The sequence below is a fragment of the Ursus americanus genome, chromosome 11 (genome assembly GCF_024610735.1).
Source record: "Ursus americanus isolate L20-20 chromosome 11, mUrsAme1.1.p, whole genome shotgun sequence".
NCBI lineage: Eukaryota > Metazoa > Chordata > Mammalia > Carnivora > Ursidae > Ursus > Ursus americanus.
In genome coordinates, this window is record NC_142137.1 from 3,119,852 (window position 1) to 3,142,613 (window position 22,762).

The window sequence follows — 22,762 nt, forward strand, 5'->3', positions numbered from 1 at the left end:
GGTGGTGGAGGGGCAGCAGTGTTAGTCTTGCCCTGGGGCTGGGGGTCCCCAATGCCTGGAGTTGCGGTGCCAGGCCCCTTGGGAGGGGCCCCTCGGGGGCCCACCTGGGGTTAGGATTAGCCCCCAGAACGCCAGCAGGCAGGATCCACAGGCGGTGTGGCGAGCGGGGGGGTGGGGCCGAGGGGAGGGCGCTGGAGAGAGGGAGCGCGGGCCCAAGTGTTTTGGCGCACGGGGCCTTCGATGCTTGCCGGGGACTCGGAGGGCCCTACCCGTTCTCCTGCCCTGAATGACCGGTGGCGCCCCTACGGCCCAGGTGGCGGTGTGCTGCAGGGTGAGTCAAGTGCTGGGGTTCGGAGGTTCCCAATCCCCAGCGTTAGGGCGCCAGGCCCCTTGGATGGGGCCCCTCAGGAGCCCACCTAGAGCTCGGGTTAGGCCCCAGGAGTCCGGGAAGCCCGATCTGCTGGATGTGCAGCAAGCGGAGGGGCAGGCGAGCTGAGGGCGCTGAGGAGTGGGAACGTGGGCCCAAGCGCTTTGGGGCGGGGGGCCATCGAAGGTCCGCGGGGGGCTCGGAGGGCCCAGCCCCTTCTCCAGCCCTGAATGAGAGACAGCGCCCCTAGTGGCCCAGGTGGTGGACGGCAGCAGTGTTCGTCGGGCCCTGGGGCTCAGGGGTCCCCAATCCCCAGCGTTGCAGCCCCAGGCCCCTTTTCAGGGGCCTCTCGGGGACTGACCTAGGGTTAGGGTTAGCAAGAAGGATGCCGGCAGGCCCGAAATGCCCGCTGTGCAGCGAGTGGAGGGGCGGCCGGAGTGAGGGCGCTGGCGAGCTGGAGCCTGGGCCCAAACATTTTGGAGCGGGGGTGGGGGGGCTTCGAAGGTTGCCTGGGGCACAGAGGGCCCTGCCCCTTCTCACGCCCTGAATGATCGGCGGGCCCCCTAGCGGCCCAGGTGGCGGGGGGCTGCAGGGTGAGTCCAGCGCTGGGTCTCGGGTCCCCAATCTCCGGCGTTGAGGCGCCAAGCCCCTTGGGATGGGCCCCTCAGGGACCCACCTAGGGTTTGGGTTAGCCCCCAGGAGGCCTTCAGGCCCAATCACCTGGCTGTGTGGCTCACGGTGGTGCGGGCCGAGGGGAGGGAGCTGGCGAGCGGGACCGGGGGCCCGCAGGTTTTGGCGCGGGGTCCTTCGAAGGAGGTCGGGGGCTCGGAGGGCCCTGCCCCTTCTCCCGCCTGAATGACCGGCGGTGCCCCTAGCAGCCCAGGTGCCATGGGGCTGCAGGGCGAGTCCGGCCCTGAGGCTAAGACGTCCAGGATCCCCGGCGTGGCTGCGTAAGGCCCCTTGGGAGGGGCCCCTCGGGGACCGCCCTAGGGTTAAGGTTACCCCCAGGTGGCCGGCAGGTCCGATCCGCCTGCTGTCTTCCGAGCGGAGGGGCCGCTTGAGGCGAGGGCGCTGACGGGTGGGAACGTGAGCCCAAGAGCTTTGGGGCGGGGGGCCATCGAAGGTCGGCGGGGGCTCAGAGGGCCCTTCCCCTTCTCCAGCCCTGAATGAGCGGCAGTGCCCCTAGTGCCCAGGTGGTGGAGGGGCAGCAGTGTTGGTCTTGCCCTGGGGCTGGGGGTCCCCAATGCCTGGAGTTGCGGTGCCAGGCCCCTTGGGAGGGGCTCCTCGGGGCCCACCTAGGGTTAGGATTAGCCCCCAGAACGCCGGCAGGCAGGATCCACAGGCGGTGTGGCGAGCAGGGTGTGGGCCCGAGGGGAGGGCGCTGGAGAGAGGGAGCGCGGGCCCAAGTGTTTTGGCGCACGGGGCCTTCGAAGCTCGCCGGGGACTCGGAGGGCCCTACCCGTTCTCCCGCCCTGAATGACCGGTGGCGCCCCTACGGCCCAGGTGGCGGTGGGCTGCAGGTTGAGTCCAGCGTTGGGGATCGGAGGTTCCCAATCCCCGGGGTAGGGGCGCCAAGCCCCTTGGGATGGGCCCCTCGGGGACCCACCTAGGGTTTGGGTTAGCCCCCAGGAGTCCGGCAAGCCCAATCCCTTGGCTGTGTGGCTCGCGGTGGGGCGGGCCGAGGGGAGGGAGCTGACGAGCGGGACCGTGGGCCCAGAGGTTTTGGTGCGGGGGCCTTCGACGGAGGTCGGGGGCTAGGAGGGCCCTGCCCCTTCTCCCGCCTGAATGACCGGCGGCGCTCCTAGCGGCCAGAGTTGCGGGGGACTGCAGGGTGATTCCAACGCTGGGATTCAGTGGTTCCCAATCCCCGGCGTTGGGTCGCCAAGCCCCTTGGGAGGGGCCCCTCGGGGACCCACCTAGTGTTCAGGTTAGCCCCCAGGTGGCCGGCAGGTCCGATCCGCCTGATGTCTTTCTAGCAGATGGGCCGCTTGAGGTGAGGGCGCTGACTGGTGGGAACGTGGGCCCAAGCGCTTTGGGGCGGGGGGCCATCGAAGGTCGGCGGGGGCTCAGAGGGCCCTGCCCCTTCTCCAGCCCTGAATGAGCGGCAGCGCCCCTAGTGCCCAGGTGGTGGAGGGGCAGCAGTGTTAGTCTTGCCCTGGGGCTGGGGGTCCCCAATGCCTGGAATTGCCGTGCCAGGCCCCTTGGGAGGGGCCCCTCGAGGGCCCAGCTAGGGTTAGGATTAGCCCCCAGGACGCCGGCAGGCAGGATCCACCGGAGGTGTGGCGAGCGGGGGGGTGGGGCCGAGGGGAGGGCGCTGGAGAGAGGGAGCATGGGCCTAAGTGTTTTGGCGAACGGGGCCTTCGAAGCTCGCCGGGGACTCGGAGGGCCCTACCCGTTCTCCTGCCCTGAATGACCGGTGGCGCCCCTACGGCCCAGGTGGCGGTGGGCTGCAGGGTGAGTCAAGTGTTGGGGTTCGGAGTTTCCCAATCCCCGGCGTTAGGGCGCCAGGCCCCTTGAATGGGGCCCCTCAGGAGCCCACCTAGAGCTCGGGTTAGCCCCCAGGAGTCCGGCAAGCCCGATCTGCTGGATGTGCAGCGAGCGGAGGAGCAGGCGAGCTGAGGGCGCTGAGGAGTGGGAACGTGGGCCCAAGCGCTTTGGGGCGGGGGGCCATCGAAGGTCCGCGGGGCCTCAGAGGGCCCTGCCCCTTCTCCAGCCCTGAATGAGAGACAGCGCCCCTAGTGGCCCAGGTGGTGGACGGCAGCAGTGTTTGTCTGGCCCTGGGGCTCGGGGGTCCCCAATCCCCAGCGTTGCATCCCCAGGCCCCTTGTCAGGGTTCTCTCGGGGACTGACCTAGGGTTAGGGTTAGCGAGAAGGATGCCGGCCGGCCCGAAATGCCCGCTGTGCAGCGAGTGGAGGGGCGGGCGGAGTGAGGGCGCTGGCGAGCTGGAGCCTGAGCCCAAACATTTTGGACCGGGGGGGGGGGGGGGGGCATCGAAGGTTCCCTGGGGCACAGAGGGCCCTGCCCATTCTCACGCCCTGAATGACCGGCGGGCCCCCTAGCGGCCTAGGTGGCGGGGGGCTGCAGGGTGAGTCCGGCGCTGGGACTCGGGTCCCCAATCTCTGGCGTTGAGGCGCCAGGCCCCTTGGGTGGGGCCCCTCAGGAGCCCACCTAGAGTTAGTGTTAGCCCCCGGGAGGCCGGCAAGCCCGACCTGCTGGATGTGCGGCGAGCAGAGGGGTAGGCCGAGCTGAGGGTGCTGAGGAGTGGGAGCGTGGGCCCAACCGTTTTGGCGCGGGGGCCTTCGAAGGTCATCAGGGGCTAGGAGGGCCCTGCTCCTTCTCCCGCCTGAATGACCGGCGGCGCCCCTAGCGGCCGGAGTGGCGGGGGGCTGCAGGGTGATTCCACCGCTGGAGTTCAGTGGTTCCCAATCCCCGGCGTTGGGTCGCCAAGCCCCTTGGGAGGGGCCCCTCGGGGACCCACCTAGGGTTCAGGTTAGCCCCCAGGAGGCCGGCAGGTCCAATCCGCCTGCTGTGTTTCGAGCAGAGGGGCGGGTTGAGGTGAGGGCGCTGACTAGTGGGAACGTGGGCCCAAGCGCTTTGGGGCGGGGGGGCCATCGAAGGTCGGTGGGGGCTCGGAGGGCCCTGCCCCTTCTCCCGCCTGAATGACCGGCGGCGCCCCTAGCGGCCCCGGTGGCGGGGAGCTGCAGGGTGAGTCCAGCGCTGGGGTTTGGAGGTTCCCAGTCGCCCGCGTTGGGGCGCCAAGCCCCTTTGGATGGGCCCCTCTGGGACCCACCTAGGGTTTGGGTTAGCCCCCAGGAGGCATTCAGGCCCAATCCCCTGGCTGTGTGACTCGCGGTGTGGCGGGCCGAGGGGAGGGAGCTGGCGAGGGGGACCGGGGGCCCGCAGGTTTTGGCGCGGGGTCCTTCGAAGGAGGTCAGGGGCTCGGACGGCCCTGCCCCTTCTCCCGCCTGAATGACCGGCGGTGCCCCTAGCAGCCCGGGTGCCAGGGGGCTGCAGGGTGAGTCCGGCCCTGGGGCTAAGACCGCCAGGATCCCTGGCGTGGCTGCGCAAGTCCCCTTGGGAGGGGCCCCTCGGGGACCGCCCTAGGATTAAGGTTACCCCCAGGTGGCCGGCAGGTCCGATCGGCCTGCTGTCTTTCGAGCGGAGGGGCCGCTTGAGGTGAGGGCGCTGACTGGTGGGAACGTGGGCCCAAGCGCTTTGGGGCGGGGGGCCATCGAAGGTCGGCGGGGGCTCAGAGGGCCCTGCCCCTTCTCCAGCCCTGAATGAGCGGCAGCGCCCCTAGTGCCCAGGTGGTGGAGGGGCAGCAGTGTTAGTCTTGCCCTGGGGCTGGGGGTCCCCAATGCCTGGAGTTGCGGTGCCAGGCCCCTTGGGAGGGGCCCCTCGGGGGCCCACCTGGGGTTAGGATTAGCCCCCAGAACGCCAGCAGGCAGGATCCACAGGCGGTGTGGCGAGCGGGGGGGTGGGGCCGAGGGGAGGGCGCTGGAGAGAGGGAGCGCGGGCCCAAGTGTTTTGGCGCACGGGGCCTTCGATGCTTGCCGGGGACTCGGAGGGCCCTACCCGTTCTCCTGCCCTGAATGACCGGTGGCGCCCCTACGGCCCAGGTGGCGGTGTGCTGCAGGGTGAGTCAAGTGCTGGGGTTCGGAGGTTCCCAATCCCCAGCGTTAGGGCGCCAGGCCCCTTGGATGGGGCCCCTCAGGAGCCCACCTAGAGCTCGGGTTAGGCCCCAGGAGTCCGGGAAGCCCGATCTGCTGGATGTGCAGCAAGCGGAGGGGCAGGCGAGCTGAGGGCGCTGAGGAGTGGGAACGTGGGCCCAAGCGCTTTGGGGCGGGGGGCCATCGAAGGTCCGCGGGGGGCTCGGAGGGCCCAGCCCCTTCTCCAGCCCTGAATGAGAGACAGCGCCCCTAGTGGCCCAGGTGGTGGACGGCAGCAGTGTTCGTCGGGCCCTGGGGCTCAGGGGTCCCCAATCCCCAGCGTTGCAGCCCCAGGCCCCTTTTCAGGGGCCTCTCGGGGACTGACCTAGGGTTAGGGTTAGCAAGAAGGATGCCGGCAGGCCCGAAATGCCCGCTGTGCAGCGAGTGGAGGGGCGGCCGGAGTGAGGGCGCTGGCGAGCTGGAGCCTGGGCCCAAACATTTTGGAGCGGGGGTGGGGGGGCTTCGAAGGTTGCCTGGGGCACAGAGGGCCCTGCCCCTTCTCACGCCCTGAATGATCGGCGGGCCCCCTAGCGGCCCAGGTGGCGGGGGGCTGCAGGGTGAGTCCAGCGCTGGGTCTCGGGTCCCCAATCTCCGGCGTTGAGGCGCCAAGCCCCTTGGGATGGGCCCCTCAGGGACCCACCTAGGGTTTGGGTTAGCCCCCAGGAGGCCTTCAGGCCCAATCACCTGGCTGTGTGGCTCACGGTGGTGCGGGCCGAGGGGAGGGAGCTGGCGAGCGGGACCGGGGGCCCGCAGGTTTTGGCGCGGGGTCCTTCGAAGGAGGTCGGGGGCTCGGAGGGCCCTGCCCCTTCTCCCGCCTGAATGACCGGCGGTGCCCCTAGCAGCCCAGGTGCCATGGGGCTGCAGGGCGAGTCCGGCCCTGAGGCTAAGACGTCCAGGATCCCCGGCGTGGCTGCGTAAGGCCCCTTGGGAGGGGCCCCTCGGGGACCGCCCTAGGGTTAAGGTTACCCCCAGGTGGCCGGCAGGTCCGATCCGCCTGCTGTCTTCCGAGCGGAGGGGCCGCTTGAGGCGAGGGCGCTGACGGGTGGGAACGTGAGCCCAAGAGCTTTGGGGCGGGGGGCCATCGAAGGTCGGCGGGGGCTCAGAGGGCCCTTCCCCTTCTCCAGCCCTGAATGAGCGGCAGTGCCCCTAGTGCCCAGGTGGTGGAGGGGCAGCAGTGTTGGTCTTGCCCTGGGGCTGGGGGTCCCCAATGCCTGGAGTTGCGGTGCCAGGCCCCTTGGGAGGGGCTCCTCGGGGCCCACCTAGGGTTAGGATTAGCCCCCAGAACGCCGGCAGGCAGGATCCACAGGCGGTGTGGCGAGCAGGGTGTGGGCCCGAGGGGAGGGCGCTGGAGAGAGGGAGCGCGGGCCCAAGTGTTTTGGCGCACGGGGCCTTCGAAGCTCGCCGGGGACTCGGAGGGCCCTACCCGTTCTCCCGCCCTGAATGACCGGTGGCGCCCCTACGGCCCAGGTGGCGGTGGGCTGCAGGTTGAGTCCAGCGTTGGGGATCGGAGGTTCCCAATCCCCGGGGTAGGGGCGCCAAGCCCCTTGGGATGGGCCCCTCGGGGACCCACCTAGGGTTTGGGTTAGCCCCCAGGAGTCCGGCAAGCCCAATCCCTTGGCTGTGTGGCTCGCGGTGGGGCGGGCCGAGGGGAGGGAGCTGACGAGCGGGACCGTGGGCCCAGAGGTTTTGGTGCGGGGGCCTTCGACGGAGGTCGGGGGCTAGGAGGGCCCTGCCCCTTCTCCCGCCTGAATGACCGGCGGCGCTCCTAGCGGCCAGAGTTGCGGGGGACTGCAGGGTGATTCCAACGCTGGGATTCAGTGGTTCCCAATCCCCGGCGTTGGGTCGCCAAGCCCCTTGGGAGGGGCCCCTCGGGGACCCACCTAGTGTTCAGGTTAGCCCCCAGGTGGCCGGCAGGTCCGATCCGCCTGATGTCTTTCTAGCAGATGGGCCGCTTGAGGTGAGGGCGCTGACTGGTGGGAACGTGGGCCCAAGCGCTTTGGGGCGGGGGGCCATCGAAGGTCGGCGGGGGCTCAGAGGGCCCTGCCCCTTCTCCAGCCCTGAATGAGCGGCAGCGCCCCTAGTGCCCAGGTGGTGGAGGGGCAGCAGTGTTAGTCTTGCCCTGGGGCTGGGGGTCCCCAATGCCTGGAATTGCCGTGCCAGGCCCCTTGGGAGGGGCCCCTCGAGGGCCCAGCTAGGGTTAGGATTAGCCCCCAGGACGCCGGCAGGCAGGATCCACCGGAGGTGTGGCGAGCGGGGGGGTGGGGCCGAGGGGAGGGCGCTGGAGAGAGGGAGCATGGGCCTAAGTGTTTTGGCGAACGGGGCCTTCGAAGCTCGCCGGGGACTCGGAGGGCGCTACCCGTTCTCCTGCCCTGAATGACCGGTGGCGCCCCTACGGCCCAGGTGGCGGTGGGCTGCAGGGTGAGTCAAGTGTTGGGGTTCGGAGTTTCCCAATCCCCGGCGTTAGGGCGCCAGGCCCCTTGAATGGGGCCCCTCAGGAGCCCACCTAGAGCTCGGGTTAGCCCCCAGGAGTCCGGCAAGCCCGATCTGCTGGATGTGCAGCGAGCGGAGGAGCAGGAGAGCTGAGGGCGCTGAGGAGTGGGAACGTGGGCCCAAGCGCTTTGGGGCGGGGGGCCATCGAAGGTCCGCGGGGCCTCAGAGGGCCCTGCCCCTTCTCCAGCCCTGAATGAGAGACAGCGCCCCTAGTGGCCCAGGTGGTGGACGGCAGCAGTGTTTGTCTGGCCCTGGGGCTCGGGGGTCCCCAATCCCCAGCGTTGCATCCCCAGGCCCCTTGTCAGGGTTCTCTCGGGGACTGACCTAGGGTTAGGGTTAGCGAGAAGGATGCCGGCCGGCCCGAAATGCCCGCTGTGCAGCGAGTGGAGGGGCGGGCGGAGTGAGGGCGCTGGCGAGCTGGAGCCTGAGCCCAATCATTTTGGACGGGGGGGGGGGGCATCGAAGGTTCCCTGGGGCACAGAGGGCCCTGCCCATTCTCACGCCCTGAATGACCGGCGGGCCCCCTAGCGGCCTAGGTGGCGGGGGGCTGCAGGGTGAGTCCGGCGCTGGGACTCGGGTCCCCAATCTCTGGCGTTGAGGCGCCAGGCCCCTTGGGTGGGGCCTCTCAGGAGCCCACCTAGAGTTAGTGTTAGCCCCCGGGAGGCCGGCAAGCCCGACCTGCTGGATGTGCGGCGAGCAGAGGGGTAGGCCGAGCTGAGGGTGCTGAGGAGTGGGAGCGTGGGCCCAACCGTTTTGGCGCGGGGGCCTTCGAAGGTCATCAGGGGCTAGGAGGGCCCTGCTCCTTCTCCCGCCTGAATGACCGGCGGCGCCCCTAGCGGCCGGAGTGGCGGGGGGCTGCAGGGTGATTCCACCGCTGGAGTTCAGTGGTTCCCAATCCCCGGCGTTGGGTCGCCAAGCCCCTTGGGAGGGGCCCCTCGGGGACCCACCTAGGGTTCAGGTTAGCCCCCAGGAGGCCGGCAGGTCCAATCCGCCTGCTGTGTTTCGAGCGGAGGGGCGGGTTGAGGTGAGGGCGCTGACTAGTGGGAACGTGGGCCCAAGCGCTTTGGGGCGGGGGGGCCATCGAAGGTCGGTGGGGGCTCGGAGGGCCCTGCCCCTTCTCCCGCCTGAATGACCGGCGGCGCCCCTAGCGGCCCCGGTGGCGGGGAGCTGCAGGGTGAGTCCAGCGCTGGGGTTTGGAGGTTCCCAGTCGCCCGCGTTGGGGCGCCAAGCCCCTTTGGATGGGCCCCTCTGGGACCCACCTAGGGTTTGGGTTAGCCCCCAGGAGGCATTCAGGCCCAATCCCCTGGCTGTGTGACTCGCGGTGTGGCGGGCCGAGGGGAGGGAGCTGGCGAGGGGGACCGGGGGCCCGCAGGTTTTGGCGCGGGGTCCTTCGAAGGAGGTCAGGGGCTAGGACGGCCCTGCCCCTTCTCCCACCTGAATGACCGGCGGTGCCCCTAGCAGCCCGGGTGCCAGGGGGCTGCAGGGTGAGTCCGGCCCTGGGGCTAAGACCGCCAGGATCCCTGGCGTGGCTGCGCAAGTCCCCTTGGGAGGGGCCCCTCGGGGACCGCCCTAGGATTAAGGTTACCCCCAGGTGGCCGGCAGGTCCGATCGGCCTGCTGTCTTTCGAGCGGAGGGGCCGCTTGAGGTGAGGGCGCTGACTGGTGGGAACGTGGGCCCAAGCGCTTTGGGGCGGGGGGCCATCGAAGGTCGGTGGGGGCTCAGAGGGCCCTGCCCCTTCTCCAGCCCTGAATGAGCGGCAGCGCCCCTAGTGCCCAGGTGGTGGAGGGGCAGCAGTGTTAGTCTTGCCCTGGGGCTGGGGGTCCCCAGTGCCTGGAGTTGCGGTGCCAGGCCCCTTGGGAGGGGCCCCTCGGGGGCCCACCTGGGGTTAGGATTAGCCCCCAGAACGCCAGCAGGCAGGATCCACAGGCGGTGTGGCGAGCGGGGGGGTGGGGCCGAGGGGAGGGCGCTGGAGAGAGGGAGCGCGGGCCCAAGTGTTTTGGCGCACGGGGCCTTCGATGCTTGCCGGGGACTCGGAGGGCCCTACCCGTTCTCCTGCCCTGAATGACCGGTGGCGCCCCTACGGCCCAGGTGGCGGTGTGCTGCAGGGTGAGTCAAGTGCTGGGGTTCGGAGGTTCCCAATCCCCAGCGTTAGGGCGCCAGGCCCCTTGGATGGGGCCCCTCAGGAGCCCACCTAGAGCTCGGGTTAGGCCCCAGGAGTCCGGGAAGCCCGATCTGCTGGATGTGCAGCAAGCGGAGGGGCAGGCGAGCTGAGGGCGCTGAGGAGTGGGAACGTGGGCCCAAGCGCTTTGGGGCGGGGGGCCATCGAAGGTCCGCGGGGGGCTCGGAGGGCCCAGCCCCTTCTCCAGCCCTGAATGAGAGACAGCGCCCCTAGTGGCCCAGGTGGTGGACGGCAGCAGTGTTCGTCGGGCCCTGGGGCTCAGGGGTCCCCAATCCCCAGCGTTGCAGCCCCAGGCCCCTTTTCAGGGGCCTCTCGGGGACTGACCTAGGGTTAGGGTTAGCAAGAAGGATGCCGGCAGGCCCGAAATGCCCGCTGTGCAGCGAGTGGAGGGGCGGCCGGAGTGAGGGCGCTGGCGAGCTGGAGCCTGGGCCCAAACATTTTGGAGCGGGGGTGGGGGGGCTTCGAAGGTTGCCTGGGGCACAGAGGGCCCTGCCCCTTCTCACGCCCTGAATGATCGGCGGGCCCCCTAGCGGCCCAGGTGGCGGGGGGCTGCAGGGTGAGTCCAGCGCTGGGTCTCGGGTCCCCAATCTCCGGCGTTGAGGCGCCAAGCCCCTTGGGATGGGCCCCTCAGGGACCCACCTAGGGTTTGGGTTAGCCCCCAGGAGGCCTTCAGGCCCAATCACCTGGCTGTGTGGCTCACGGTGGTGCGGGCCGAGGGGAGGGAGCTGGCGAGCGGGACCGGGGGCCCGCAGGTTTTGGCGCGGGGTCCTTCGAAGGAGGTCGGGGGCTCGGAGGGCCCTGCCCCTTCTCCCGCCTGAATGACCGGCGGTGCCCCTAGCAGCCCAGGTGCCATGGGGCTGCAGGGCGAGTCCGGCCCTGAGGCTAAGACGTCCAGGATCCCCGGCGTGGCTGCGTAAGGCCCCTTGGGAGGGGCCCCTCGGGGACCGCCCTAGGGTTAAGGTTACCCCCAGGTGGCCGGCAGGTCCGATCCGCCTGCTGTCTTCCGAGCGGAGGGGCCGCTTGAGGCGAGGGCGCTGACGGGTGGGAACGTGAGCCCAAGAGCTTTGGGGCGGGGGGCCATCGAAGGTCGGCGGGGGCTCAGAGGGCCCTTCCCCTTCTCCAGCCCTGAATGAGCGGCAGTGCCCCTAGTGCCCAGGTGGTGGAGGGGCAGCAGTGTTGGTCTTGCCCTGGGGCTGGGGGTCCCCAATGCCTGGAGTTGCGGTGCCAGGCCCCTTGGGAGGGGCTCCTCGGGGCCCACCTAGGGTTAGGATTAGCCCCCAGAACGCCGGCAGGCAGGATCCACAGGCGGTGTGGCGAGCAGGGTGTGGGCCCGAGGGGAGGGCGCTGGAGAGAGGGAGCGCGGGCCCAAGTGTTTTGGCGCACGGGGCCTTCGAAGCTCGCCGGGGACTCGGAGGGCCCTACCCGTTCTCCCGCCCTGAATGACCGGTGGCGCCCCTACGGCCCAGGTGGCGGTGGGCTGCAGGTTGAGTCCAGCGTTGGGGATCGGAGGTTCCCAATCCCCGGGGTAGGGGCGCCAAGCCCCTTGGGATGGGCCCCTCGGGGACCCACCTAGGGTTTGGGTTAGCCCCCAGGAGTCCGGCAAGCCCAATCCCTTGGCTGTGTGGCTCGCGGTGGGGCGGGCCGAGGGGAGGGAGCTGACGAGCGGGACCGTGGGCCCAGAGGTTTTGGTGCGGGGGCCTTCGACGGAGGTCGGGGGCTAGGAGGGCCCTGCCCCTTCTCCCGCCTGAATGACCGGCGGCGCTCCTAGCGGCCAGAGTTGCGGGGGACTGCAGGGTGATTCCAACGCTGGGATTCAGTGGTTCCCAATCCCCGGCGTTGGGTCGCCAAGCCCCTTGGGAGGGGCCCCTCGGGGACCCACCTAGTGTTCAGGTTAGCCCCCAGGTGGCCGGCAGGTCCGATCCGCCTGATGTCTTTCTAGCAGATGGGCCGCTTGAGGTGAGGGCGCTGACTGGTGGGAACGTGGGCCCAAGCGCTTTGGGGCGGGGGGCCATCGAAGGTCGGCGGGGGCTCAGAGGGCCCTGCCCCTTCTCCAGCCCTGAATGAGCGGCAGCGCCCCTAGTGCCCAGGTGGTGGAGGGGCAGCAGTGTTAGTCTTGCCCTGGGGCTGGGGGTCCCCAATGCCTGGAATTGCCGTGCCAGGCCCCTTGGGAGGGGCCCCTCGAGGGCCCAGCTAGGGTTAGGATTAGCCCCCAGGACGCCGGCAGGCAGGATCCACCGGAGGTGTGGCGAGCGGGGGGGTGGGGCCGAGGGGAGGGCGCTGGAGAGAGGGAGCATGGGCCTAAGTGTTTTGGCGAACGGGGCCTTCGAAGCTCGCCGGGGACTCGGAGGGCGCTACCCGTTCTCCTGCCCTGAATGACCGGTGGCGCCCCTACGGCCCAGGTGGCGGTGGGCTGCAGGGTGAGTCAAGTGTTGGGGTTCGGAGTTTCCCAATCCCCGGCGTTAGGGCGCCAGGCCCCTTGAATGGGGCCCCTCAGGAGCCCACCTAGAGCTCGGGTTAGCCCCCAGGAGTCCGGCAAGCCCGATCTGCTGGATGTGCAGCGAGCGGAGGAGCAGGAGAGCTGAGGGCGCTGAGGAGTGGGAACGTGGGCCCAAGCGCTTTGGGGCGGGGGGCCATCGAAGGTCCGCGGGGCCTCAGAGGGCCCTGCCCCTTCTCCAGCCCTGAATGAGAGACAGCGCCCCTAGTGGCCCAGGTGGTGGACGGCAGCAGTGTTTGTCTGGCCCTGGGGCTCGGGGGTCCCCAATCCCCAGCGTTGCATCCCCAGGCCCCTTGTCAGGGTTCTCTCGGGGACTGACCTAGGGTTAGGGTTAGCGAGAAGGATGCCGGCCGGCCCGAAATGCCCGCTGTGCAGCGAGTGGAGGGGCGGGCGGAGTGAGGGCGCTGGCGAGCTGGAGCCTGAGCCCAATCATTTTGGACGGGGGGGGGGGGCATCGAAGGTTCCCTGGGGCACAGAGGGCCCTGCCCATTCTCACGCCCTGAATGACCGGCGGGCCCCCTAGCGGCCTAGGTGGCGGGGGGCTGCAGGGTGAGTCCGGCGCTGGGACTCGGGTCCCCAATCTCTGGCGTTGAGGCGCCAGGCCCCTTGGGTGGGGCCTCTCAGGAGCCCACCTAGAGTTAGTGTTAGCCCCCGGGAGGCCGGCAAGCCCGACCTGCTGGATGTGCGGCGAGCAGAGGGGTAGGCCGAGCTGAGGGTGCTGAGGAGTGGGAGCGTGGGCCCAACCGTTTTGGCGCGGGGGCCTTCGAAGGTCATCAGGGGCTAGGAGGGCCCTGCTCCTTCTCCCGCCTGAATGACCGGCGGCGCCCCTAGCGGCCGGAGTGGCGGGGGGCTGCAGGGTGATTCCACCGCTGGAGTTCAGTGGTTCCCAATCCCCGGCGTTGGGTCGCCAAGCCCCTTGGGAGGGGCCCCTCGGGGACCCACCTAGGGTTCAGGTTAGCCCCCAGGAGGCCGGCAGGTCCAATCCGCCTGCTGTGTTTCGAGCGGAGGGGCGGGTTGAGGTGAGGGCGCTGACTAGTGGGAACGTGGGCCCAAGCGCTTTGGGGCGGGGGGGCCATCGAAGGTCGGTGGGGGCTCGGAGGGCCCTGCCCCTTCTCCCGCCTGAATGACCGGCGGCGCCCCTAGCGGCCCCGGTGGCGGGGAGCTGCAGGGTGAGTCCAGCGCTGGGGTTTGGAGGTTCCCAGTCGCCCGCGTTGGGGCGCCAAGCCCCTTTGGATGGGCCCCTCTGGGACCCACCTAGGGTTTGGGTTAGCCCCCAGGAGGCATTCAGGCCCAATCCCCTGGCTGTGTGACTCGCGGTGTGGCGGGCCGAGGGGAGGGAGCTGGCGAGGGGGACCGGGGGCCCGCAGGTTTTGGCGCGGGGTCCTTCGAAGGAGGTCAGGGGCTCGGACGGCCCTGCCCCTTCTCCCACCTGAATGACCGGCGGTGCCCCTAGCAGCCCGGGTGCCAGGGGGCTGCAGGGTGAGTCCGGCCCTGGGGCTAAGACCGCCAGGATCCCTGGCGTGGCTGCGCAAGTCCCCTTGGGAGGGGCCCCTCGGGGACCGCCCTAGGATTAAGGTTACCCCCAGGTGGCCGGCAGGTCCGATCGGCCTGCTGTCTTTCGAGCGGAGGGGCCGCTTGAGGTGAGGGCGCTGACTGGTGGGAACGTGGGCCCAAGCGCTTTGGGGCGGGGGGCCATCGAAGGTCGGCGGGGGCTCAGAGGGCCCTGCCCCTTCTCCAGCCCTGAATGAGCGGCAGCGCCCCTAGTGCCCAGGTGGTGGAGGGGCAGCAGTGTTAGTCTTGCCCTGGGGCTGGGGGTCCCCAATGCCTGGAGTTGCGGTGCCAGGCCCCTTGGGAGGGGCCCCTCGGGGGCCCACCTGGGGTTAGGATTAGCCCCCAGAACGCCAGCAGGCAGGATCCACAGGCGGTGTGGCGAGCGGGGGGGTGGGGCCGAGGGGAGGGCGCTGGAGAGAGGGAGCGCGGGCCCAAGTGTTTTGGCGCACGGGGCCTTCGATGCTTGCCGGGGACTCGGAGGGCCCTACCCGTTCTCCTGCCCTGAATGACCGGTGGCGCCCCTACGGCCCAGGTGGCGGTGTGCTGCAGGGTGAGTCAAGTGCTGGGGTTCGGAGGTTCCCAATCCCCAGCGTTAGGGCGCCAGGCCCCTTGGATGGGGCCCCTCAGGAGCCCACCTAGAGCTCGGGTTAGGCCCCAGGAGTCCGGGAAGCCCGATCTGCTGGATGTGCAGCAAGCGGAGGGGCAGGCGAGCTGAGGGCGCTGAGGAGTGGGAACGTGGGCCCAAGCGCTTTGGGGCGGGGGGCCATCGAAGGTCCGCGGGGGGCTCGGAGGGCCCAGCCCCTTCTCCAGCCCTGAATGAGAGACAGCGCCCCTAGTGGCCCAGGTGGTGGACGGCAGCAGTGTTCGTCGGGCCCTGGGGCTCAGGGGTCCCCAATCCCCAGCGTTGCAGCCCCAGGCCCCTTTTCAGGGGCCTCTCGGGGACTGACCTAGGGTTAGGGTTAGCAAGAAGGATGCCGGCAGGCCCGAAATGCCCGCTGTGCAGCGAGTGGAGGGGCGGCCGGAGTGAGGGCGCTGGCGAGCTGGAGCCTGGGCCCAAACATTTTGGAGCGGGGGTGGGGGGGCTTCGAAGGTTGCCTGGGGCACAGAGGGCCCTGCCCCTTCTCACGCCCTGAATGATCGGCGGGCCCCCTAGCGGCCCAGGTGGCGGGGGGCTGCAGGGTGAGTCCAGCGCTGGGTCTCGGGTCCCCAATCTCCGGCGTTGAGGCGCCAAGCCCCTTGGGATGGGCCCCTCAGGGACCCACCTAGGGTTTGGGTTAGCCCCCAGGAGGCCTTCAGGCCCAATCACCTGGCTGTGTGGCTCACGGTGGTGCGGGCCGAGGGGAGGGAGCTGGCGAGCGGGACCGGGGGCCCGCAGGTTTTGGCGCGGGGTCCTTCGAAGGAGGTCGGGGGCTCGGAGGGCCCTGCCCCTTCTCCCGCCTGAATGACCGGCGGTGCCCCTAGCAGCCCAGGTGCCATGGGGCTGCAGGGCGAGTCCGGCCCTGAGGCTAAGACGTCCAGGATCCCCGGCGTGGCTGCGTAAGGCCCCTTGGGAGGGGCCCCTCGGGGACCGCCCTAGGGTTAAGGTTACCCCCAGGTGGCCGGCAGGTCCGATCCGCCTGCTGTCTTCCGAGCGGAGGGGCCGCTTGAGGCGAGGGCGCTGACGGGTGGGAACGTGAGCCCAAGAGCTTTGGGGCGGGGGGCCATCGAAGGTCGGCGGGGGCTCAGAGGGCCCTTCCCCTTCTCCAGCCCTGAATGAGCGGCAGTGCCCCTAGTGCCCAGGTGGTGGAGGGGCAGCAGTGTTGGTCTTGCCCTGGGGCTGGGGGTCCCCAATGCCTGGAGTTGCGGTGCCAGGCCCCTTGGGAGGGGCTCCTCGGGGCCCACCTAGGGTTAGGATTAGCCCCCAGAACGCCGGCAGGCAGGATCCACAGGCGGTGTGGCGAGCAGGGTGTGGGCCCGAGGGGAGGGCGCTGGAGAGAGGGAGCGCGGGCCCAAGTGTTTTGGCGCACGGGGCCTTCGAAGCTCGCCGGGGACTCGGAGGGCCCTACCCGTTCTCCCGCCCTGAATGACCGGTGGCGCCCCTACGGCCCAGGTGGCGGTGGGCTGCAGGTTGAGTCCAGCGTTGGGGATCGGAGGTTCCCAATCCCCGGGGTAGGGGCGCCAAGCCCCTTGGGATGGGCCCCTCGGGGACCCACCTAGGGTTTGGGTTAGCCCCCAGGAGTCCGGCAAGCCCAATCCCTTGGCTGTGTGGCTCGCGGTGGGGCGGGCCGAGGGGAGGGAGCTGACGAGCGGGACCGTGGGCCCAGAGGTTTTGGTGCGGGGGCCTTCGACGGAGGTCGGGGGCTAGGAGGGCCCTGCCCCTTCTCCCGCCTGAATGACCGGCGGCGCTCCTAGCGGCCAGAGTTGCGGGGGACTGCAGGGTGATTCCAACGCTGGGATTCAGTGGTTCCCAATCCCCGGCGTTGGGTCGCCAAGCCCCTTGGGAGGGGCCCCTCGGGGACCCACCTAGTGTTCAGGTTAGCCCCCAGGTGGCCGGCAGGTCCGATCCGCCTGATGTCTTTCTAGCAGATGGGCCGCTTGAGGTGAGGGCGCTGACTGGTGGGAACGTGGGCCCAAGCGCTTTGGGGCGGGGGGCCATCGAAGGTCGGCGGGGGCTCAGAGGGCCCTGCCCCTTCTCCAGCCCTGAATGAGCGGCAGCGCCCCTAGTGCCCAGGTGGTGGAGGGGCAGCAGTGTTGGTCTTGCCCTGGGGCTGGGGGTCCCCAATGCCTGGAATTGCGGTGCCAGGCCCCTTGGGAGGGGCCCCTCGGGGGCCCAGCTAGGGTTAGGATTAGCCCCCAGGACGCCGGCAGGCAGGATCCACCGGAGGTGTGGCGAGCGGGGGGGTGGGGCCGAGGGGAGGGCGCTGGAGAGAGGGAGCATGGGCCTAAGTGTTTTGGCAAAGGGGGCCTTCGAAGCTCGCCGGGGACTCGGAGGGTCCTACCCGTTCTCCTGCCCTGAATGACCGGTGGCGCCCCTACGGCCCAGGTGGCGGTGGGCTGCAGGGTGAGTCAAGTGTTGGGGTTCGGAGTTTCCCAATCCCCGGCGTTAGGGCGCCAGGCCCCTTGAATGGGGCCCCTCAGGAGCCCACCTAGAGCTCGGGTTAGCCCCCAGGAGTCCGGCAAGCCCGATCTGCTGGATGTGCAGCGAGCGGAGGAGCAGGCGAGCTGAGGGCGCTGAGGAGTGGGAACGTGGGCCCAAGCGCTTTGGGGCGGGGGGCCATCGAAGGTCCGCGGGGCCTCAGAGGGCCCTGCCCCTTCTCCAGCCCTGAATGAGAGACAGCGCCCCTAGTGGCCCAGGTGGTGGACGGCAGCAGTGTTTGTCTGGCCCTGGGGCTCGGGGGTCCCCAATCCCCAGCGTTGCATCCCCAGGCCCCTTGTCAGGGTTCTCTCGGGGACTGACCTAGGGTTAGGGTTAGCGAGAAGGATGCCGGCCGGCCCGAAATGCCCGCTGTGCAGCGAGTGGAGGGGCGGGCGGAGTGAGGGCGCTGGCGAGCTGGAGCCTGAGCCCAAACATTTTGGACGGGGGGGGGGGCATCGAAGGTTCCCTGGGGCACAGAGGGCCCTGCCCATTCTCACGCCCTGAATGACCGGCAGGCCCCCTAGCGGCCTAGGTGGCGGGGGGCTGCAGGGTGAGTCCGGCGCTGGGACTCGGGTCCCCAATCTCTGGCGTTGAGGCGCCAGGCCCCTTGGGTGGGGCCTCTCAGGAGCCCACCTAGAGTTAGTGTTAGCCCCCGGGAGGCCGGCAAGCCCGACCTGCTGGATGTGCGGCGAGCAGAGGGGTAGGCCGAGCTGAGGGTGCTGAGGAGTGGGAGCGTGGGCCCAACCGTTTTGGCGCGGGGGCCTTCGAAGGTCATCAGGGGCTAGGAGGGCCCTGCTCCTTCTCCCGCCTGAATGACCGGCGGCGCCCCTAGCGGCCGGAGTGGCGGGGGGCTGCAGGGTGATTCCACCGCTGGAGTTCAGTGGTTCCCAATCCCCGGCGTTGGGTCGCCAAGCCCCTTGGGAGGGGCCCCTCGGGGACCCACCTAGGGTTCAGGTTAGCCCCCAGGAGGCCGGCAGGTCCAATCCGCCTGCTGTGTTTCGAGCGGAGGGGCGGGTTGAGGTGAGGGCGCTGACTAGTGGGAACGTGGGCCCAAGCGCTTTGGGGCGGGGGGGCCATCGAAGGTCGGTGGGGGCTCGGAGGGCCCTGCCCCTTCTCCCGCCTGAATGACCGGCGGCGCCCCTAGCGGCCCCGGTGGCGGGGAGCTGCAGGGTGAGTCCAGCGCTGGGGTTTGGAGGTTCCCAGTCGCCCGCGTTGGGGCGCCAAGCCCCTTTGGATGGGCCCCTCTGGGACCCACCTAGGGTTTGGGTTAGCCCCCAGGAGGCATTCAGGCCCAATCCCCTGGCTGTGTGACTCGCGGTGTGGCGGGCCGAGGGGAGGGAGCTGGCGAGGGGGACCGGGGGCCCGCAGGTTTTGGCGCGGGGTCCTTCGAAGGAGGTCAGGGGCTCGGACGGCCCTGCCCCTTCTCCCGCCTGAATGACCGGCGGTGCCCCTAGCAGCCCGGGTGCCAGGGGGCTGCAGGGTGAGTCCGGCCCTGGGGCTAAGACCGCCAGGATCCCTGGCGTGGCTGCGCAAGTCCCCTTGGGAGGGGCCCCTCGGGGACCGCCCTAGGATTAAGGTTACCCCCAGGTGGCCGGCAGGTCCGATCGGCCTGCTGTCTTTCGAGCGGAGGGGCCGCTTGAGGTGAGGGCGCTGACTGGTGGGAACGTGGGCCCAAGCGCTTTGGGGCGGGGGGCCATCGAAGGTCGGCGGGGGCTCAGAGGGCCCTGCCCCTTCTCCAGCCCTGAATGAGCGGCAGCGCCCCTAGTGCCCAGGTGGTGGAGGGGCAGCAGTGTTAGTCTTGCCCTGGGGCTGGGGGTCCCCAATGCCTGGAGTTGCGGTGCCAGGCCCCTTGGGAGGGGCCCCTCGGGGGCCCACCTGGGGTTAGGATTAGCCCCCAGAACGCCAGCAGGCAGGATCCACAGGCGGTGTGGCGAGCGGGGGGGTGGGGCCGAGGGGAGGGCGCTGGAGAGAGGGAGCGCGGGCCCAAGTGTTTTGGCGCACGGGGCCTTCGATGCTTGCCGGGGACTCGGAGGGCCCTACCCGTTCTCCTGCCCTGAATGACCGGTGGCGCCCCTACGGCCCAGGTGGCGGTGTGCTGCAGGGTGAGTCAAGTGCTGGGGTTCGGAGGTTCCCAATCCCCAGCGTTAGGGCGCCAGGCCCCTTGGATGGGGCCCCTCAGGAGCCCACCTAGAGCTCGGGTTAGGCCCCAGGAGTCCGGGAAGCCCGATCTGCTGGATGTGCAGCAAGCGGAGGGGCAGGCGAGCTGAGGGCGCTGAGGAGTGGGAACGTGGGCCCAAGCGCTTTGGGGCGGGGGGCCATCGAAGGTCCGCGGGGGGCTCGGAGGGCCCAGCCCCTTCTCCAGCCCTGAATGAGAGACAGCGCCCCTAGTGGCCCAGGTGGTGGACGGCAGCAGTGTTCGTCGGGCCCTGGGGCTCAGGGGTCCCCAATCCCCAGCGTTGCAGCCCCAGGCCCCTTTTCAGGGGCCTCTCGGGGACTGACCTAGGGTTAGGGTTAGCAAGAAGGATGCCGGCAGGCCCGAAATGCCCGCTGTGCAGCGAGTGGAGGGGCGGCCGGAGTGAGGGCGCTGGCGAGCTGGAGCCTGGGCCCAAACATTTTGGAGCGGGGGTGGGGGGGCTTCGAAGGTTGCCTGGGGCACAGAGGGCCCTGCCCCTTCTCACGCCCTGAATGATCGGCGGGCCCCCTAGCGGCCCAGGTGGCGGGGGGCTGCAGGGTGAGTCCAGCGCTGGGTCTCGGGTCCCCAATCTCCGGCGTTGAGGCGCCAAGCCCCTTGGGATGGGCCCCTCAGGGACCCACCTAGGGTTTGGGTTAGCCCCCAGGAGGCCTTCAGGCCCAATCACCTGGCTGTGTGGCTCACGGTGGTGCGGGCCGAGGGGAGGGAGCTGGCGAGCGGGACCGGGGGCCCGCAGGTTTTGGCGCGGGGTCCTTCGAAGGAGGTCGGGGGCTCGGAGGGCCCTGCCCCTTCTCCCGCCTGAATGACCGGCGGTGCCCCTAGCAGCCCAGGTGCCATGGGGCTGCAGGGCGAGTCCGGCCCTGAGGCTAAGACGTCCAGGATCCCCGGCGTGGCTGCGTAAGGCCCCTTGGGAGGGGCCCCTCGGGGACCGCCCTAGGGTTAAGGTTACCCCCAGGTGGCCGGCAGGTCCGATCCGCCTGCTGTCTTCCGAGCGGAGGGGCCGCTTGAGGCGAGGGCGCTGACGGGTGGGAACGTGAGCCCAAGAGCTTTGGGGCGGGGGGCCATCGAAGGTCGGCGGGGGCTCAGAGGGCCCTTCCCCTTCTCCAGCCCTGAATGAGCGGCAGTGCCCCTAGTGCCCAGGTGGTGGAGGGGCAGCAGTGTTGGTCTTGCCCTGGGGCTGGGGGTCCCCAATGCCTGGAGTTGCGGTGCCAGGCCCCTTGGGAGGGGCTCCTCGGGGCCCACCTAGGGTTAGGATTAGCCCCCAGAACGCCGGCAGGCAGGATCCACAGGCGGTGTGGCGAGCAGGGTGTGGGCCCGAGGGGAGGGCGCTGGAGAGAGGGAGCGCGGGCCCAAGTGTTTTGGCGCACGGGGCCTTCGAAGCTCGCCGGGGACTCGGAGGGCCCTACCCGTTCTCCCGCCCTGAATGACCGGTGGCGCCCCTACGGCCCAGGTGGCGGTGGGCTGCAGGTTGAGTCCAGCGTTGGGGATCGGAGGTTCCCAATCCCCGGGGTAGGGGCGCCAAGCCCCTTGGGATGGGCCCCTCGGGGACCCACCTAGGGTTTGGGTTAGCCCCCAGGAGTCCGGCAAGCCCAATCCCTTGGCTGTGTGGCTCGCGGTGGGGCGGGCCGAGGGGAGGGAGCTGACGAGCGGGACCGTGGGCCCAGAGGTTTTGGTGCGGGGGCCTTCGACGGAGGTCGGGGGCTAGGAGGGCCCTGCCCCTTCTCCCGCCTGAATGACCGGCGGCGCTCCTAGCGGCCAGAGTTGCGGGGGACTGCAGGGTGATTCCAACGCTGGGATTCAGTGGTTCCCAATCCCCGGCGTTGGGTCGCCAAGCCCCTTGGGAGGGGCCCCTCGGGGACCCACCTAGTGTTCAGGTTAGCCCCCAGGTGGCCGGCAGGTCCGATCCGCCTGATGTCTTTCTAGCAGATGGGCCGCTTGAGGTGAGGGCGCTGACTGGTGGGAACGTGGGCCCAAGCGCTTTGGGGCGGGGGGGCCATCGAAGGTCGGCGGGGGCTCAGAGGGCCCTGCCCCTTCTCCAGCCCTGAATGAGCGGCAGCGCCCCTAGTGCCCAGGTGGTGGAGGGGCAGCAGTGTTAGTCTTGCCCTGGGGCTGGGGGTCCCCAATGCCTGGAATTGCGGTGCCAGGCCCCTTGGGAGGGGCCCCTCGGGGGCCCAGCTAGGGTTAGGATTAGCCCCCAGGACGCCGGCAGGCAGGATCCACCGGAGGTGTGGCGAGCGGGGGGGTGGGGCCGAGGGGAGGGCGCTGGAGAGAGGGAGCATGGGCCTAAGTGTTTTGGCGAACGGGGCCTTCGAAGCTCGCCGGGGACTCGGAGGGCCCTACCCGTTCTCCTGCCCTGAATGACCGGTGGCGCCCCTACGGCCCAGGTGGCGGTGGGCTGCAGGGTGAGTCAAGTGTTGGGGTTCGGAGTTTCCCAATCCCCGGCGTTAGGGCGCCAGGCCCCTTGAATGGGGCCCCTCAGGAGCCCACCTAGAGCTCGGGTTAGCCCCCAGGAGTCCGGCAAGCCCGATCTGCTGGATGTGCAGCGAGCGGAGGAGCAGGCGAGCTGAGGGCGCTGAGGAGTGGGAACGTGGGCCCAAGCGCTTTGGGGCGGGGGGCCATCGAAGGTCCGCGGGGCCTCAGAGGGCCCTGCCCCTTCTCCAGCCCTGAATGAGAGACAGCGCCCCTAGTGGCCCAGGTGGTGGACGGCAGCAGTGTTTGTCTGGCCCTGGGGCTCGGGGGTCCCCAATCCCCAGCGTTGCATCCCCAGGCCCCTTGTCAGGGTTCTCTCGGGGACTGACCTAGGGTTAGGGTTAGCGAGAAGGATGCCGGCCGGCCCGAAATGCCCGCTGTGCAGCGAGTGGAGGGGCGGGCGGAGTGAGGGCGCTGGCGAGCTGGAGCCTGAGCCCAAACATTTTGGACCGGGGGGGGGGGGGGGGGGGGCATCGAAGGTTCCCTGGGGCACAGAGGGCCCTGCCCATTCTCACGCCCTGAATGACCGGCGGGCCCCCTAGCGGCCTAGGTGGCGGGGGGCTGCAGGGTGAGTCCGGCGCTGGGACTCGGGTCCCCAATCTCTGGCGTTGAGGCGCCAGGCCCCTTGGGTGGGGCCCCTCAGGAGCCCACCTAGAGTTAGTGTTAGCCCCCGGGAGGCCGGCAAGCCCGACCTGCTGGATGTGCGGCGAGCAGAGGGGTAGGCCGAGCTGAGGGTGCTGAGGAGTGGGAGCGTGGGCCCAACCGTTTTGGCGCGGGGGCCTTCGAAGGTCATCAGGGGCTAGGAGGGCCCTGCTCCTTCTCCCGCCTGAATGACCGGCGGCGCCCCTAGCGGCCGGAGTGGCGGGGGGCTGCAGGGTGATTCCACCGCTGGAGTTCAGTGGTTCCCAATCCCCGGCGTTGGGTCGCCAAGCCCCTTGGGAGGGGCCCCTCGGGGACCCACCTAGGGTTCAGGTTAGCCCCCAGGAGGCCGGCAGGTCCAATCCGCCTGCTGTGTTTCGAGCGGAGGGGCGGGTTGAGGTGAGGGCGCTGACTAGTGGGAACGTGGGCCCAAGCGCTTTGGGGCGGGGGGGCCATCGAAGGTCGGTGGGGGCTCGGAGGGCCCTGCCCCTTCTCCCGCCTGAATGACCGGCGGCGCCCCTAGCGGCCCCGGTGGCGGGGAGCTGCAGGGTGAGTCC